This window comes from Mustela erminea, chromosome 9 (assembly GCF_009829155.1).
Source record: "Mustela erminea isolate mMusErm1 chromosome 9, mMusErm1.Pri, whole genome shotgun sequence".
In the NCBI taxonomy this organism is placed as follows: Eukaryota; Metazoa; Chordata; class Mammalia; order Carnivora; family Mustelidae; genus Mustela; species Mustela erminea.
In genome coordinates this window covers 63,884,010-63,900,548 of record NC_045622.1, presented here as the reverse complement: position 1 = coordinate 63,900,548, position 16,539 = coordinate 63,884,010, and the positions used below count along the sequence as shown (strand labels likewise).

The 16,539-nt window shown below is 41.0% G+C and overlaps 1 protein-coding gene across 2 annotated transcripts in view; it reads left to right on the top strand.

The window, feature by feature from the left end:
* The first annotated feature begins 6,465 nt into the window (after positions 1-6,465).
* DENND2B (DENN domain containing 2B) overlaps positions 6,466-16,539 on the top strand; it is a 148,818-nt gene continuing 138,744 nt past the window's right edge. Inside the window, exons 1-2 of one of the 2 annotated variants that reach the window (XM_032359633.1) lie at positions 6,466-6,568; positions 6,821-6,954. The gene's annotated coding sequence lies outside the window, so the exon portion shown is untranslated. Of the gene's footprint in view, positions 6,569-6,820; positions 6,955-7,039; positions 7,162-16,539 lie in introns of those variants that run through there. The other variant, XM_032359635.1, reaches the window with a different exon arrangement.

The window sequence follows — 16,539 nt, the reverse complement described above, 5'->3', positions numbered from 1 at the left end:
GGCAGATGCTTAACCCAAGCACCCCAAAGGTAAATCATTCTTTAATCTAAGGATATTTGATTAGGTCTAAAACTGATACCACTGGAACAAAGTTCGAGAACTAGTGTTTCAAATCAGTAAATTTTTAGACTTTAATTTCTCCCAATCAAAAATTATCTTCAAGTCCCTGAGAGAAGGAAAAAGGACCATTCAGCAAGAGATATGGAAGGAGACCTTCTAGCCTTCTGAGCCTTGTCTTGTTCCTGTCCATCTGAATAGCAGCCGACATCTCATCTTATTCTTTATTCTCTCCCAGGTACAGCCTACCCAGTATCATCAGCCTTGCTATCCTAATATTTGCTTTAAATAAATAATAAATAGTCTGGCATTTGGAATAAAACCCCAAACAGTATTACAGAGCAAAACATAAATGGACCTAGGTCAGGCTGAACCTTTTTGTAAACTGGTTATAGGAAAAGAAACTTGATCTTATTTATTATATCTCTCATGCACTTAGGAGGGGAAGAGTGAAAGACACTGCATGGTATTCAGGCAAGGAAACAGATTCTACTATGAGCAAGGGGGTAAAAAAATCTACCCCCTTTAAAAAAATAAATTGTTTTGAGAGGGAGAGAGAAAAAAAGAATAACAAACTAATAACGTATTGTAGCTTTATGTTAAAATCCAAATTATAACACTTAAGAAGGTAATAATCATTGAAATCCAAATGAGATTTACCATCTTGACAAAAATAACATTTATCTTAAAACATATGGTTCTTGAGATCTTTATTAATAACCTTGTAATTTATGTTCTTTATGTTAATTATTCCTCTCAGGAGTACTAAGTTACTTTTCCCCTTTAAATTCTCTATAGATACAGATAAAATCTTTCTTTTATTCCAAAAGAAAATTTTCAGGTTTTGAGAGAAAAGTATCTACCATCTTTTCACTCCCAGTCTGTTAATACAGTAACAGAAGGAACTATTCATTGGAGGGTTTGTTTAAGAAAAACATAAAAATAAGGAAGTTATTTACAAACAGATGTGGCATTTTATAACCACATCTGCATGTTAACCAACATTGCTTGCTGAAGCTATTTTGTAGTCTGGAATTGTGCATAGTAATACTCATAAGCAAACTGAAGGTTGCAATTCTGCTAATCCTACCAGTGGACTAGAGTAGAGCATGAAACCTTAGTCTTGCTCTGGAACAGTGATTCTTACCTTTTTTGAGACTGCTAATCTCTTTGATAATCTGTTATCAGTTATGGACCTCTCCTCCCAAAAATGCATTATGCACATATAAGTAATTTTGCATTCCCTTTGAATATCTCTGGAAGAATATACAAGAAACTCAGTGATTGCTTAAAGAGAGAGCAATGGGAGGACAAGAGGGGGAAGGAAGACTTCTCTTTCTCTATATATCCTTTTTTAAAAAAAAAGATTTTATTTATTGAGAGTGAGCACAAGCGTGGCGGGGGTGGGGGGGCAGCAGGCAGAGGGAGAGGGAGAAGTAGACTCCCTGCTGAGCAAGGACCCTGATGTGGGACTTGATCCCATCATGACCTGAACTGAAGGCAGACACTTAACCAACTGAGCCACCCAGGCACCCTCTATATATTCTTTTATACTGTTTTCAAGTTTTCAGCCAGGTGTATATCTTACATATATATGTATTTTTTTAAAAAGATTTTATTTATTTATTTGACATAGAGAGATCACAAGTAGGCAGAGCAGCAGGCAGAGAGAGAGGAGGAAGCAGGCTTCCCACTGAGCAGGAAGCCCGATGTGGGGCTTAGTCCCAGGACCCTGAGATCATGACCTGAACCAAAGGCAGAGGCTCAACCCACTGAGCCACCCAGGTGCCCTATATATATGTTTTAATCTGTGTTTTTTAAAGTCACAATGTCAAAAATTTTTGCACACAATTTTGGGTTCTGTGCTTCCTATCTCCTACAGTTTAAAAACTCAGTAGCTTTTGGGGCCCCTGGGTGGCTCAGTTGTTGGGTGTCTGCCTTTAGCTCGGGTCATGATCCCAGGGTCCTGGGACTGAATCCCACATCAGGCTTCCCGGTCAGCGGGAAACCTGCTTCTCCCTCTCACTTCCACTCCCCCTGCTTGTGTTCCTGCTCTTGCTGTCTCTCTCCCTCTGTCAAATAAATAAATAAATTTAAAAAATTAAGTAGCTTTTAATAGAATATACATTTAGTCAATTGTTATGGATTATTTTACTTGATTACAAAAGATAGAAATGTAATTATTAATTTCAGTAACTTATAAGTGCCACTATATTTGTATAACAAAACATGCTGATTCCTCAATGATCTGTTAAAATCTTGTTAAACTTTGGTTAGTAGGATTTTTTTTTTTTAACATTCAGTTTAAGGATTTTTTTTCTTTCAGAGGTAGGGTGAAGGCAGTTGTACCTAAAGGAGTTGCTTATTATAAAGGAAAGAGCTATATTATGTTTCAATTCATGTAATATCTTGCTTGATTCCTTTTAGGAAGCCTGTGTGAGTGTGTAGTGATAGAGAGACTTTGCTCTAAGGAAAAATTGGCCTATGTAGAAATGACAAAGATCTTACAATTAATTTAGTGTAGTGTTTCTTAACCTTGGAGTTCTTACTCTGTAGGTCTGGGACTAGGGACAGAATCTGTATTTCTGACACACTTCTTAGATGATTCCAAAGGGCTCTCAGCTTTAGGAACTAGTGGTCTAGTACATGCTATTATGCTTTACTGACTGCAAAAACTAATCACAAGAATTCATTCTACGGATGTTGCATCTATGTGAATGTAAGCTGCATTCATCTTTTGACAGTCTTGGAAAAGAGGAAAGTAAAATGCCAGAGGAAATGACAAGGTCATCCCTTTGCAGTCATGATAGCTACTTCTGAGTCATGCTGGGCTTCTGGAGATTATAGGCCGGAGTTGTTTTATGTCGAAACTGGCTCTAAGTCTTAAAGCTTATGGAAAAAGTTCAAGGGTAAATATGGGGTGTTTTAGAAATGAGGTTCTACTCAAATGTAGGTGGAATGGAAAGCAGGATTGGGTTAAATAGTACTTATTGAAGTTATGGATTAATAATTAGTAATTAGTTTCTCTAAAAAACATTTTAGGATGATTTCGATCTTTAGCATTTAAGGTTAGCTATTTAAATGAAACATACTATTTTTATTAAAAAATTAAAAAAGGGAAATGATATGTGGAAAAGCATGCCCTGGAAAACGTAAAGGTCATCTAGGACAACCTTCTTGCCCAGTTGCCTGCTTTAGAGAAACCTGGTTATTTGGATCATGAAGCACAGATAAACCTCCCATTGCCCCTTTAACTAAGACTCCTTGTATAATATTATAGGCAGAGTACATAGGAGGAAATAACTGCTTCATGAATACTAGACCTGCAAATCTGAAAGATTTCCTCAAAAATCTTAACCCTTTGTCTCTCAAAGGGGGAAAAAAAAAAAAAGCCACATCCAAGCAAAATCTATGTACTAGAAAACCCAAACTACTTACAATGTTTAAGTGCAGGATTTAAAATAGCAAAAGGAAGTAAAGCCCATCTCTGTGATGTCAAGTGCTATTTTGGTATATAACAAAATAGTTGAATCATAAGTCCCTCAAAGTTAAAATATTAAACAGACTCTTAGCTATAAGATGTGTTGCCAGGCATCTGTATAGAATAGAACCATGTAATCAAAGCATATTGTATTTCTCCACACAAAGAGAAGCAAAGCTACTGCTTCTAAAGATTAGGAAACTTTCATTAGACTGACAGAAGACAGTACAGAGGAAATGGCTTGGGGGTGGAGGAGATGTATGAAAGAGGATGAAAGGAACAGTATTCATACTATCCAAATTAGAGCCAGGATGTTTATGCTCAAATCTTGTCTTGGCTCTGTATTGAGGGGACTGAATAATGGGGACATGGGAAAATGTATCTGTGAGATCCCTAAATTAGGCACTAAATATACTAAATTCCTCCTATAAATGCTTTTTATTTATAGCAGTCTCTGAACATTTCTGAATATATTGTGAGTAAAGCCCAAAGCCATAATGCTAATTACCTCTACCTCTTTTCTGTTGCTAGTATCCTTCCTAAGGTGTTCTTTCATTCTGTTGTTTACAAGGCACATGCCTCCACAGGATTGTAGCCTTATGGGGAGTGGTCTTATTTACCTTTCATTTACTCAAACAGCATCTATGTATCAGGCACCCATTTCATGCTGGGCACTGTGCTAGGCACATATGGTATAATTATTAGTAAAACAGACCTGGTCCCAGACCTCACAGAGCTTACACCTCCCTTAGCTTGGTCAAGTGATGTGGACTTTAGATAAATGCAAATTACTTAATTAGCACCATTTAAAACAACTTTAAAAACATTTCAGATGTCAGTGTCTCTAATAAAATTTTGGCCAGTATTAACTGACTAATACTGAAATCTGTGGAGTTAGACTTAAGACAATATTTAGGTTGTATTTAGAAAAATTTTTTTATTTTTTATTTTATTTTTCTTAAAAAAAAAAAAATTATTTATTTGAGAGAGAGTGAGAGAGTGCACAAGCAGGGTGAAGGGCATAGGGAGAAGCAGAATCTCCACTGAGCAGGAAGCCCAAAGTGGGGCTCCATTCCAGGACTCTGGGGTCATGACCTGAACTGAAGGCAGATGCTTAACAGGCATCCTGTATTTAGAAAATTTAAGGGATGTTACTTTGCTTTCTTAAGGTTTTTTCTTAAGAATTAAAAAAGTTAGATGCATAATTTGGAAGAGCACCCAACAAAAGGAGCAACTACATCTCATTATTGCCCTCCTACATTGTTAGCGCTCCGACCAGTAAGAGGCAGTAAGAGGCAGCGGTTGCTAGAGGTGAAACCAGTTGACCGTCCTGGCTCTGTGTAAAGAAAACCTCCATGCTTTCTTCACAGATGTCACTCACTAGAAAAACAGGATTCTGATAGAAATTTTAATAGTTTTGTAAGTAGGAAACTTAAGAACCTCCTTCCACAGCTTAGGGAGCTACAGGTAGAATTTGCCTGGAACATTATTAAATTCTGTGGCTTGTGTTCCCTAAGGATTCTCCTACACGAGTTCTCTTATTGCTTGTGGTGGACAGAACCACCCTAATTGGAGACTGAAGATTGGAGAATCCTAAGTCCATCCATGTATGTTTCCTGAAGGGTTCAAGTGCTTTACTGAACTAGAGAAGAAACTCGCTGCTAGGTTTTGAATTTGGAGTAAACATTGTTCTGACTTACCCCATTTTAGGTTTTCCCCTGTATTTTCCAATTGCCTCAACAACGAAAATCTTGGGTTTTCCTAATGAAGAACCAATTCACTTTACCAAAAACATATATTTTTCAAACACAGACAACTGTGTCACACTGTATATAAAGCCTTCTACTAAAAAGGCCAAGTGTTATCTTTTGGCACTACTACTTCTAGGGGCACCTGGGTGGCTCAGTGGGTTAAAGCCTCTGTCTTTGGCTCTGATCATGATTCCAGGGTCCTGGGATCGAGCCCTACATTGGGCTCTCTGCTCAACGGAGAGCCTGCTGCCCGCTCTTCTCTCTGCCTGCCTCTCTGCCTACTTGTGATCTCTGTCAAAAAAAAAAAAAAAAAAAAAGTTAGTACTAGATATACTCCATAAAGATATTAATATCTTTTTGGAGTAAAGGAACAATAGGCTTTATCAGTTTGTTTCTTGCCACTATTTCTGCTCTATCATGAACAAATACAATTATTTCCAGGATATATCTTAAAATACCCATCGTTTTTTATTCTTGTCCCACAGCTGAGCAAATCCCTCTTTAGGATATATGACAACTGACTTGGCTTGGGCTGTGAAACACGTCTCAGCCTTCTAGCCTGTTTATACTCATTCATGCGCATTTGCTCCTTCAAATTCTAACTAGGTTTGTAAAAGTCAATTTTATGCATTACAATATCAAGGTCTATTTATAGTGATTTATGGGATGAGAAATTGGGTTACATGGCTTCCTAACATCCCACCAAGTATGTATGGCTTTGGATTTTAAGTGGTTTGCGTTATTCTTTTCCAAGTGGATTGTCACACTGAGTTAACAATGTCTTTTGGAATTCCACTAATAAATCACAGATTCTCACTGCTAGTATTCCATTGCTTATTTAATGACACCCTATTCGAGTGCTGGGTTTTGCAAGCTAAATGGAGTACTTAAAATCTCTGAATGCCCTCTGAACTTTTGGTTCAGATCAGACTCATTGGAAGCTTTGCGTTTTCAGAATTTCTCGGCCACGGCTGCAGTTCCAAATGTAGCTTCTTGTCATGTCTTTTTGGGTTTTGCAGGGCTCCCCCAGGCCGGGGGCTGGGAGAACGGAAAGAGCTCATCGGTTTGTTTGAAGGCAGGCAAGCTGTACAGGCAGCTTTTCCCAGACTCTCCCAGCTCCGGCTTTTCATGCATACCAGCAGATCCGCTTTTTTCCTCCAGTGATTGAAACCATCTGGACTGCAGGGGGGTCACGTGTGTATGAGAAAATGACATAAAGTTTCAGACCCCCTTGTGCTTTGCTCCAGATACAGACAATTCTTGTTCGGATGGTGCCGAGGTGAGGGCCGACCAGTTGCGGGCCAACTCCTCATCCTGTCCACCACCCCCATTTTCCCAGCCCGGGTCCCTCCCCCCACCCCCTTGCCTCCCGGCTCCGTACTCTCTGCGCGGTTTTCTTCTCTTCAGTGCCTCGGAGCACACCCCTCTACCGGGTTCCAGCCGCCCACCCTCTCTGTCTCGGGTGGAGGCACACCTCCTCCACGCCCCCCTCCACTCAAATCCGTGCTCCCTCCCATCTCTCTCCCTCCAGCCGGGCCACAGCCTGGGGCGCGGATGCCTGCCGGACCACCGCCCTCTCTCCCGGAGCGGCTCCTCCCCCGGGCTGCGCGGCTCCAGACAAGCCCCCATCGGTGCGAGCGCCCAGCCTGGCTGGGGAGCTCAGAGGTAAGTGCGTCCGGTCGCCACCCCGGCTTTCGAAGCCGGTCTTCCCGCGTGTTGGGAAGGGGGGGGGCGGCTGGAGGAAGGGAGGGTTGCCCGTGCCCTTACTCCAGGAGGGGCGCGGGTTCCGCTCTGCCGCGCCCTGCCCGCCGCTGCAGCCCTAGTCCTTTCCCCGCTCTTCACCGCTCCTAGCCTCCGCCGAGTTCCAGCTCCGTAAGTATTGGCGCCGAGCGCCCACACTCGCGGGGCCTCTGCAGGAGCGGAGGAGCAGGGCGGAGGGGCAGCTTCCCGGGGTGGTGGGGACTGCCCTCCCGGCGGTTGGTCGGGGCAGGCTGTGCTTTCCGGCAGGCTAGGGCCACACAGTTGGGGGTGGGGAGCCGCGAGACCAGGGTCTAGGGAAGTACAGAGCTGCGTGCGGCGAGGAGACTGCAGGCTGTCTCGGGAGTGGGCTCGGTGAGCCGCCTCGTCCCCTGGGCTCACCCGAGCTGCACTGCTGTGGCTGTCGAGCCCTTACCTGGAGCTATGGTAGCTTGTATGCAGGCTCCTTGAGGGACGGACGGACACACACACACACACACACACACACACACGGAACTCAAACAAAGGAAAATTAACTTTGCACTCTATCACTTCAGCAAATTAAACTGCGACTCTTTGTGACTGATTAGCTTTCCATTTTTGTCCTTTTCCTTAAAAGTGCACTAAGTATTAAAGATGTATTTTTTAAGTGACTCAAGACTAATGGAATAATACACTTTAGCCAATGTTTGTGCTACCTTATCCAAGAATTTAGGAATTTAATAGAATTCAAGGGAGTGAACATTTTCAAATGTTTCTAAAGAGCTTATTTTTCTGGGACCTTTATATGAATGTTGTTTACAGTTACTTGAATATGAATAAAACAACTTCTTCCCTTCTTCACTAAGTGAGAGAATTTGCTTAATGCCGCCTTAGTCTAGTTCTTGATTTTATCCCTATGCAGGTGTTTCTGTGGTTTAGATATCAGGGTCTTGGGAATGGGAGAGGTGTCATTATTTCACCTCCAGGACAGCTCGAGTTATCTCTTAAATCCACACACTTGGACTGACCATCCTGGGATAGGGCCGCAAGATTAAAACCCAAGTGACTGTGTTATTGTTTTTATTTTCCCCCCTCCAGGTAGTATTTTTAGAAAGTAAATTACTTCACTGATGAGATTTTTCAGAAACAGGCACATCTAAAGAATCAGATGGTTTATGTTCAGAAAGCTGATCAGAAGTAGAGTCTAAATTGGTCACAGTCTGTCTCTAGTACTGAATTAAGGACTGCGCAGAGGAAGAGCTCAGGAGCCTGTTGAATGCAGGGAGTGAAGTAAAGGCTTCCTGGACTCTGCTGGCTTGTTTGAGCGTTCCTCTGTGACTTCCTAGGTACAAACTTCCTTTCCATTTATCTGGTAACTCTTACCTTTGGAAAAAAACTCCATATGATATGGGGGAGATTTGTTCAAGTGTATATGGGGAGTGGTATTCTCTTTAAAGTATTTCTTATGGAAAACTTAGTGATTGATAATTAGTAAAAACTTTGCTATTGGGTTTGTGGACTTATTGAATAAAGAGGAGTGATACAGAAGAGAAGAATAAAAAAATTCGATCCCAATCCCTTTGCTTAGAATATAAGAATTAGTTATAGAAGCTCAGAGGGGAAAATGATTATGAGCCAGTGTGTTTCCTAGAAGAGAAAGGATTTCAATTAGGCATTAAAGCAAAGTGTGGCCCTGAAACTGGTGGAGAGTTTCCAAGGGAGAGAGAAATATAGATCCTGGGGAGAATTTCCAAGAAGAGAGAGAATAGGTCATTTGGACTGGAGCTGGTGAGAAAAGTAATACTTTCTGAGCATCTTACTCTGTGCCACATGCCATGCTCTCTCTCATCCTCTAGTCATATGAAGTAGGTATTGTCATTCTTGTCTTAGAGAGAGGGGATTCTTGTTTTAAAGAGAGGATTCCAGAAGATGAGTAACTTGCTCAAGATCACACAAGCAGTGAGTGGTAGAGCCGGAGTTCTAACTCCCGGTTGTCTCCGTCTAAAGCTTGCGCTTCCGCAGCTGCCTTCCGTAATGGGATGTGGGAAGTTAAGCTGAAGTGGACTGTCAGCTTGAATACTGGCTCAGGAGCTGTAATTTTATCCTATACACACTGTCTGACTTTTAAAGATTTTTGAGAGAAGGAGTGATGGGCAACGCAGTGTTTTGAAGATTAATGTGACACCAGGGAACAGCAGTGTGAGATGCTTGTCACAGGTAAGGTGCAAGATGAAGTTCTTAATTCAGGAGGTTGAAAAAAGTGAAGATAGCCAAGATACTTGGGTGTTTAAATTCTTGCCGCATTTACCATAGCCTCCAATAGCTTGGTTCCCTGGGTAGGAACTCATTGCACTGACCACAGGGCTGCTGGGGATCTAGAAAAGAGCTGGATCTGACCAGGCAAACACTGAACTGGAATGTGTATGCCGAACAGCATGCCCAGCAGTTTATCCTTTATGCTCCCCACATGGGTTGCAGTGCTTTGGTGAAAGTTTTTCTTTCTTTTACGACTACCCTGGGACAGAGATCAATGTTGTCATTTGTTTAAGAGCCTTTATTAGGAGGCAAAGTTGAGCTCCCAAACCAGGGCCTCTGCCCTAAAGATCTCATTTAAGATCTCATTTGAGGTGTCCTTATCCCCCTAGTATTCCCATGTTTCTTAAAAATGCTGAATTTTAAAAATTGGTACTGGCAAGATAAAAATGAATTGAGATTACCTTTCTTAATAAGATCAGTTATGAGAAAATGGACTCTTATTTCCTTTTTATTTATTTATTTATTTATTTATTTATTTTGTGGAGGAACAATGGAGGACTCTGGAGAGTTACTCTGTGGGAATTTTGAAGGACTGGGACAAGGATTTAGAGATGTACAGAGCTCTTCCTACCCCTCTGCATTTCTTAACCAGTTAATTGTGTTGTTCATATACACAACTAGGGAGCTGACAGGGCCTTTGAATACCCAAGTTTATAGCCAGACCCTTTGATTCTCTGCAGATAATGGGCTCAGGAAGGGCAGTAGTGGGTGGAGCCATTTTATTAGAATTGTCTCCCACTTTGAATACAATCTAGATGTCTGGTTCTTCCATGTGCAACCTCTAGGTCTTTTTCTCTGAACTGGTCAGTGCCCTGAGGGTTTGGTTTTTTTTTTTTACTGAAGATTTTATTTATTTATTTGACAGAGATCACAAGTAGGCAGAGAGGCAGGCAGAGAGAGAGGAGGAAGCAGGCTCCCTGCTGAGCAGAGAGCCCGATGCGGGACTCGATCCCAGGACCCTGAGATCATGACCTGAGCCGAAGGCAATGGTTTAACCCACTGAGCCACCCAGGCACCCAGGATTTGGTTTTTAGGCAAGGAATATCAGGTAGTGAGAAAGGGGGTTGTGCAAAAAAAGCAGAAAAATGAAGTTTGTCAGCTACAGAATTTTTATTTTAATTAATGTTAGAGTCCGCCATAGTTTTTTGTAACATACAAAATGTACACCCAAAATATGATCTTAGTTCTCTGTAACCATGTTTACCTTAAAGAGCCTCTAACTGGAAAGCTTGCCCCATTGATTGGGGCTTTGATAGGTATAATTCTCAGCAGCAGCTCTAATGGTGTGAGGACATGACTTAATTTGGGTTTTGGATCTCAGAAGAATGTGACCTCTCACTGTAGGGGATTTAGACTCCAAAGATGTGGGTTAAAGTTCTTCTTTGCCACTTTTATTTAAAAGTGTCTGGAGTTTGATATCAGGGCAATCTCTTAGCTTATTTATTCTAGTTCATCTAAAGGAGGGTAATCCCAAGGTCCAGCCATAGTTCATGCCCTGATTAGTTCTGCGGTTCCTTCTTGTAGTTTGTACTCTTGTATCACCTGAAAGCCATTTTGTTTTATCTGTAGCCTGTGGTTACAATCAGAAAGGAGAATCAGCTAGGATTTTCTCCAGAGAATGTCAACTTTCCTTATTAGTTGACTGGTAATCTTGGGTAGGAGTTTTTGTGAGAATGCTCTTGAGGTTAGTTTTGGGAATTGGGGTCTCAAATATTGACTTTGGCAGTGGTCTTATGTAAATGTCAGAAATGTTTAGTTGCATTTTTGGTTCATTGCTTACTCATACAATTGATTATTAGTGATTTATGTATTTATTTATTTATTTGACAGAGAGAGATCACAAGTAGGCAGAGAGGCAGGCAGAGAGAAAGCAGGCTCCGTGCCGAGCATAGAGCCAAACTCGGGACTCGATCCCAGGACCCTGAGATCATGACCCGAGCCAAAGGCAGAGGCTCAGCCCACTGAGCCACCCAGGCACCCGATTATTAGTGTTTTTATGGTGACCATTTGTTATTTTTATCATTTATTCAAGGAGTGACTTAGATTTTCTAAGGTAGCTGAACGCTTAGAAAAATACTACTGGAATATCCTTTGGGTTCTCAGATGTAATCTCCATTTCTCCAGTGGAACCATTTGACCATTTCAACTCACTCTGCCTCCAGATATCCCTAAATCTCTCTCAAGTGATTTGCTGTCTCTCAAGAGATTTCACAATCTCTCTAGGAAACTTTTCTGAGCTTTCCAGACTGATGATGATTACAGATTATCTCCTTGTCTTTAGTCTGAGTTTTCTTTTAGCATTGCTTATTTTCACTGTTTTCCCATCCCTCTTCAACACACAGATGTTCAGAGAGTGAACAACTTGTCTTTCAAGGACTCCAGGGGCAGCTACCAAATGTGCACATTGCCCCTCTGGACTCATCCGTTCTTTCCCTTTGTCTGGCTAACCAAGCTGAAGCACTCTGTATTTTTCTTTATACGTTTCTCTTTTCAGACCTATGATTATACTTGTTGCTTTGTTTTTGTTTTTTTTTTTTTAAATTCAGGAAGTCAATATCAGATATGTTAGCAATTACAGCTTTTGGTGAAGGGAGACTTTTGGAAATAAAATGTGCTTTTCCCCCCTATCAGCATGAATCATTGTGTAACTTCTGAAAACTCTGGAGATGATCTTCTAAAAAAAATTATCAAAAGAATTTTGCGTAAGTCCTTTAAGAGCTTAAAAAGAATCCAGCCTTTGTAAGACTACACTAAAAGTAACAGACAAGCCGAATCAGGGCCTTTCTAGAAGATAAGAATCATTTGTTTATACCAGAATTTAGGATCCCCAAGCAAATATGATAGAATGAATCTACTAACCCTTTGTTAATAGCATAAGAAATAAGAACCTTTTTAGTGGACCCTTGTGATAAAGGGCCATAGTGATTAGAATATGCTGAGAAACCTGATTGTCAGTGTTCTGGAAACTAACTTTGGGTGGTCATGTATAAAGGTTGGTAGCTTTTAGTCTTCCTTTGGTGTGAAGTAGGGATCTTGGATGTTAATTAAACTAAGGACAAGTTTGAATCTAGGTATTTGTGGATTTCCCCTCCTTCTCCCTAAAGGCTAATTGGAGTGGAGCAGAAAGTGCCTCTCATCAGGGAGCCCTTGTCTTAGAATGCTTTGTCAGACACTCGTCTGTGTTACTCTCATTCATACACTCTTTCTTGTGTTCATCATTTGTTGAATATCCACTGTAGAAAAAGCACTGGGCTAGTGCTTTCAAGTGTCTGTCCTCTCATAACTTTTTTTTTCAGTGAACATGCTTCATATTAGGTGTTTGACGAATCAGCGAGTGGGTAAAGTTAAGAAATTAGATGGGGAACTGATTTTGGATGTGGGTGTTGGATAACTCCTGATTGGAATTGAGAAGTGGCCATTTGTATATCACTCTGCCCTCTGGTCTAGGTGACAAGGAAGCTGACCATGTGGGATATATTTTTTAGTGAGTGAACAGGGCCTAGTTATTTATTTTTGCTATCAGTTGTGTTAAATTACATTTTCTGTTGCCAGGAACTCCGCTTAGCACAATATCCCCTACATTCGGAAGTCCCAGGTAGTTGGTAGTAAGGACTAGGTGGGGAAGTGTTTCCTGAAGGTCTGGTTTGGCCAAGGATGGATTCTAGGTGCTTAGACCCAATGGGCTTCTATACAAACTGAAGTGTTTCTAACCCTGGAACCCAAGGGGGATGGAAGTTCTCTTCAAATGCTGTACCGGTATGGGAGGGATGACAAAGCTTTTGTTTCTCAGTGGACCCCAGAATCTGTACATGGAGACCCAGAGTTGAAGAAAACCCAGCTTACAAATGAATATTTAGTACTATATAGAGTTAGGGAGAATATGGGAAAATGGGATTTAAGATCAAAGGGTTCATTTGTGTCCTTAATGTCAAATTAATAAGAAATATCAGTTGTGAGGGTTTTGTTTTGCTCTTTTTTTCTTTTCCATGTATGTGTTTTGACAGGTCTTGAAACTGACATTATCTTAAATTGGAATAATATTAGGACTAAAGTGTTTATACAGAAAGTGATAGTAGAGTTATGGGAGATGGGCAAAGGCCACTCTGTATCTTACTTCAAACCATTCAAAAAATCCCCATGAGTACCTCAGTGGTCAGAATTAGTTTGAAATCGTTTTGCTGAGAGGCATGGGTAAAATAACATTTATTAGCTTTGGTTTATTCCTGGTTTAGATATGAGCAAGAAAGCTACTTTGGGAGCAGTATCATGTGCCCAGCCCTGCCCACATTCAAGCTGCCTACTTAGTTCCCATGTATTTGTCACTGTTACTGGCCCCTGGAGGGACAGGGTAGATCTCAGGATATGAGGCTCAGATTTGATTGAAGTCACATCAAAAGATGCCTGGCTGGCTCAGGCAGTAGAGCATTAGACTCTTAATCTCAGGGCTGTGAGTTTGAGCCCCACGTTGGGTGTAGAGATTGCTTAAAAGTAAAATGTTTTTAAAAGGGGGGGTGGAATTGGGCCTGGTAGGTCACCAGGGCCATGGGTGTGGGAAGATAGGTGGATTGGGCAGGGAAGAAAAACTGAAGGGCATGTAGTACGATGGAAATTGAGTAAAGAAATTAAAAAGTTAGAATTCTTTTTCCCTCTCATTGACTTAGACCTTTGTTCAGTTAGAAATGTTTATCACTTGAGGTCATTTTTATGAACACTCACTGTAACTAGTTGAAGGCGCTGTGATTCCTGTGTATTGATGGGAAGAACCCTCCTAGATGATTCTCCGGATATGTATTTGGATTATTTCCATTTTCTTTTCCTCTTTTTCTCCTAAGTTGTGATGCTGTTTTTTTTTTTTTTTTTGGTTTGTTTGTTTTAAGGAATATTCTGGCTTTAGTATCTGGAAACTTTTAGGGCTGTGGGGACTGGGGGCAGGGGTGCTGAGTGTGACATGTTGTCAGGTATGAGAGGCTTTTACACTCAGACAAATTTCCAGGAACGAGGGGACACAAAAGTTTATCTACAAAGTTAGAAGGGAGAACGTCATGGCAGGTGGTATAACTGCTTTGGCCGTTGTGACGGTCTCTGTTAAGATGGGGCTGATTGTTGGATGATGGAGTGGTATTGAGAATATTTTATAATCCACATTACTCCTTGAAGATTTTTTTCTTTAAGGAAAAGCATAGTGCATTATGTTGATTTTTGTTTTGAAATTTGTATGACACATCCATAAGTGAGCATATAGAGAAACCAGCTCTTTTGAGATCACACAGCTCAAAAGACGAAGAGCCAGGATGTGGTGAATCTAGGCAGAGACTGAATGCCAAGCACTTAACTTGTTCTGTATGGCCTCTAACTGGTCTTGACTCCTCTACTCCCTTCCCAGTCTCATCTCCATATAGCAACCAAAGTATTATGTCTGTCCCTAACTTCAGCCCTCCTATGGAAAACCCCACATCACACTTAGAGTCCAATTGCCAAGTTCTTAAGTGCTCTAACCTATAGTCCTTCCACCGGCTGTCCAGTGTCCTCCCCATCTCTTCTGTCACAGAGCCTTTGCCCTGTACCTGGGGTACTCATCTTGAATACTGCTAGTTTTTACCCTCCTTCATTTGGGTATCAGCTCAAATGCATCTCCTTGAGAAGGCTTTCCCTGACCATCCTATGTAAACCGCTCTTAGTGAATCTTTAATCCCTCCTTTGTTTTTCTTCCTAAAATTATATTATATTATATATATAATATAATAATATATATTATATTATTATATTATATTATATATATATTATATTTGTGTGTTTTTCCTGTTTGCTTTCACAAATAAATAAACTCCTTGAGATGAGGGAGTTGGTTTATCTGTTTACTGGTATCTTTACTTTTTAGAACAGTACATGGAAAGTTTTCTTTAAATATTTAAGTGAGTAAGTGGTGTCATTTGCATTTGACATTCATGTTTAACATGACTTCACTTGGATAAAAATAGCAGAGAAGAAAGGGATATACAGGTGATACATTCAGGTCTGGGTCTTGGTTTTATATTTGTTACCAAGGCTTTGCCATAATATGTGGCAGAGAAATGCTCAGAAAATCTGACTTGAGGTAGCTCAGTTGGTTAAGTATCTGCCTTCGGCTTGTGTCATGATCTCAGGGTCCTGGGATTGAGCCCCACAGGGAACCTGCTTCTTCCTCTCTCTGCTCATTCTCTCTCTTCCTCTTTCTCGAATAAATAAAATCTTAAAAAAGAGAGAGAGAGAGAGAGAGAGAGAGAAAATCTGAGTTGAACAAATCCACTGTTTGATTTATTTTGGATTTCTGACAAGATTTCAAAGAAGGGAGAGAATAGGGCACCTGGGTGGCTCAGTGGTTAAGCCTCTGCCTTTGGCTCAGGCCTTGATCTCAGGTTCCTGGGATTGAGTCCCACATCGGGCTCTCTGCTCCGTGGGGAGCCTGTTTCCCCCTCTCTCTCTGCCTTCCTCTCTGCCTACTTGTGATCTCTGTCTGTCAAATCAATAAATAAAATCTTTTAAAAAATTTAAAAAAAAAAAAAAGAAGGGAGAGAATAGTATGGACTGGAGTGCTTAGAGAAAATTTGTGGAGGCCTTGAAGGAGGGATTGAATTTGTTTAGGTGTATAGGAATTGTAGAGATGGGGTTGTTGAGATTTACAAGTGATTGGGAGAGGGGGCAAAGGGGGAGAATCTTCATGATGACTCTTTGCTTAGTGCAGAGCCTGATCCCAGGACCCCGAGATTGTGACCTGACTGAAATCAAGAGTTGGCTGCTCTGGATGGAAAGCCATCCAGGTACCCCGTTGTTGTTTTTTAAGCTGGAAAGACTATTAGGATGATCTCTTTCAGCTTCTTGGTTATAGATGGGGAAACTGAATCCAGAGAAACAAAGGACTTGTCCAAAGGCACACATGGTGAACCATATCTGGAATTCAGGTATTTTGATTCCTATGTCAGTTCTCTTTCCTCTGTACAGTGCTGCCTTCAGAATCAAGGATGTGCTTTCGGGGTAGGAAAGTGATTAGGAATATTGAGAGCAAAGGCCCAGAAAAAATGTTGGCTGTGTGGGATGGAAATTAGGTCATCTTAATTGAAACAACAAGTTTATGAAAGAGCTCCATGGGAGATATGTAGGCTGTAGAAGCTGGATAAGACCAGATCCTGGAGGATTTTTTTCTTTCTTTTTTTTTGGTCTTAAGTAATCTCTGTTCTC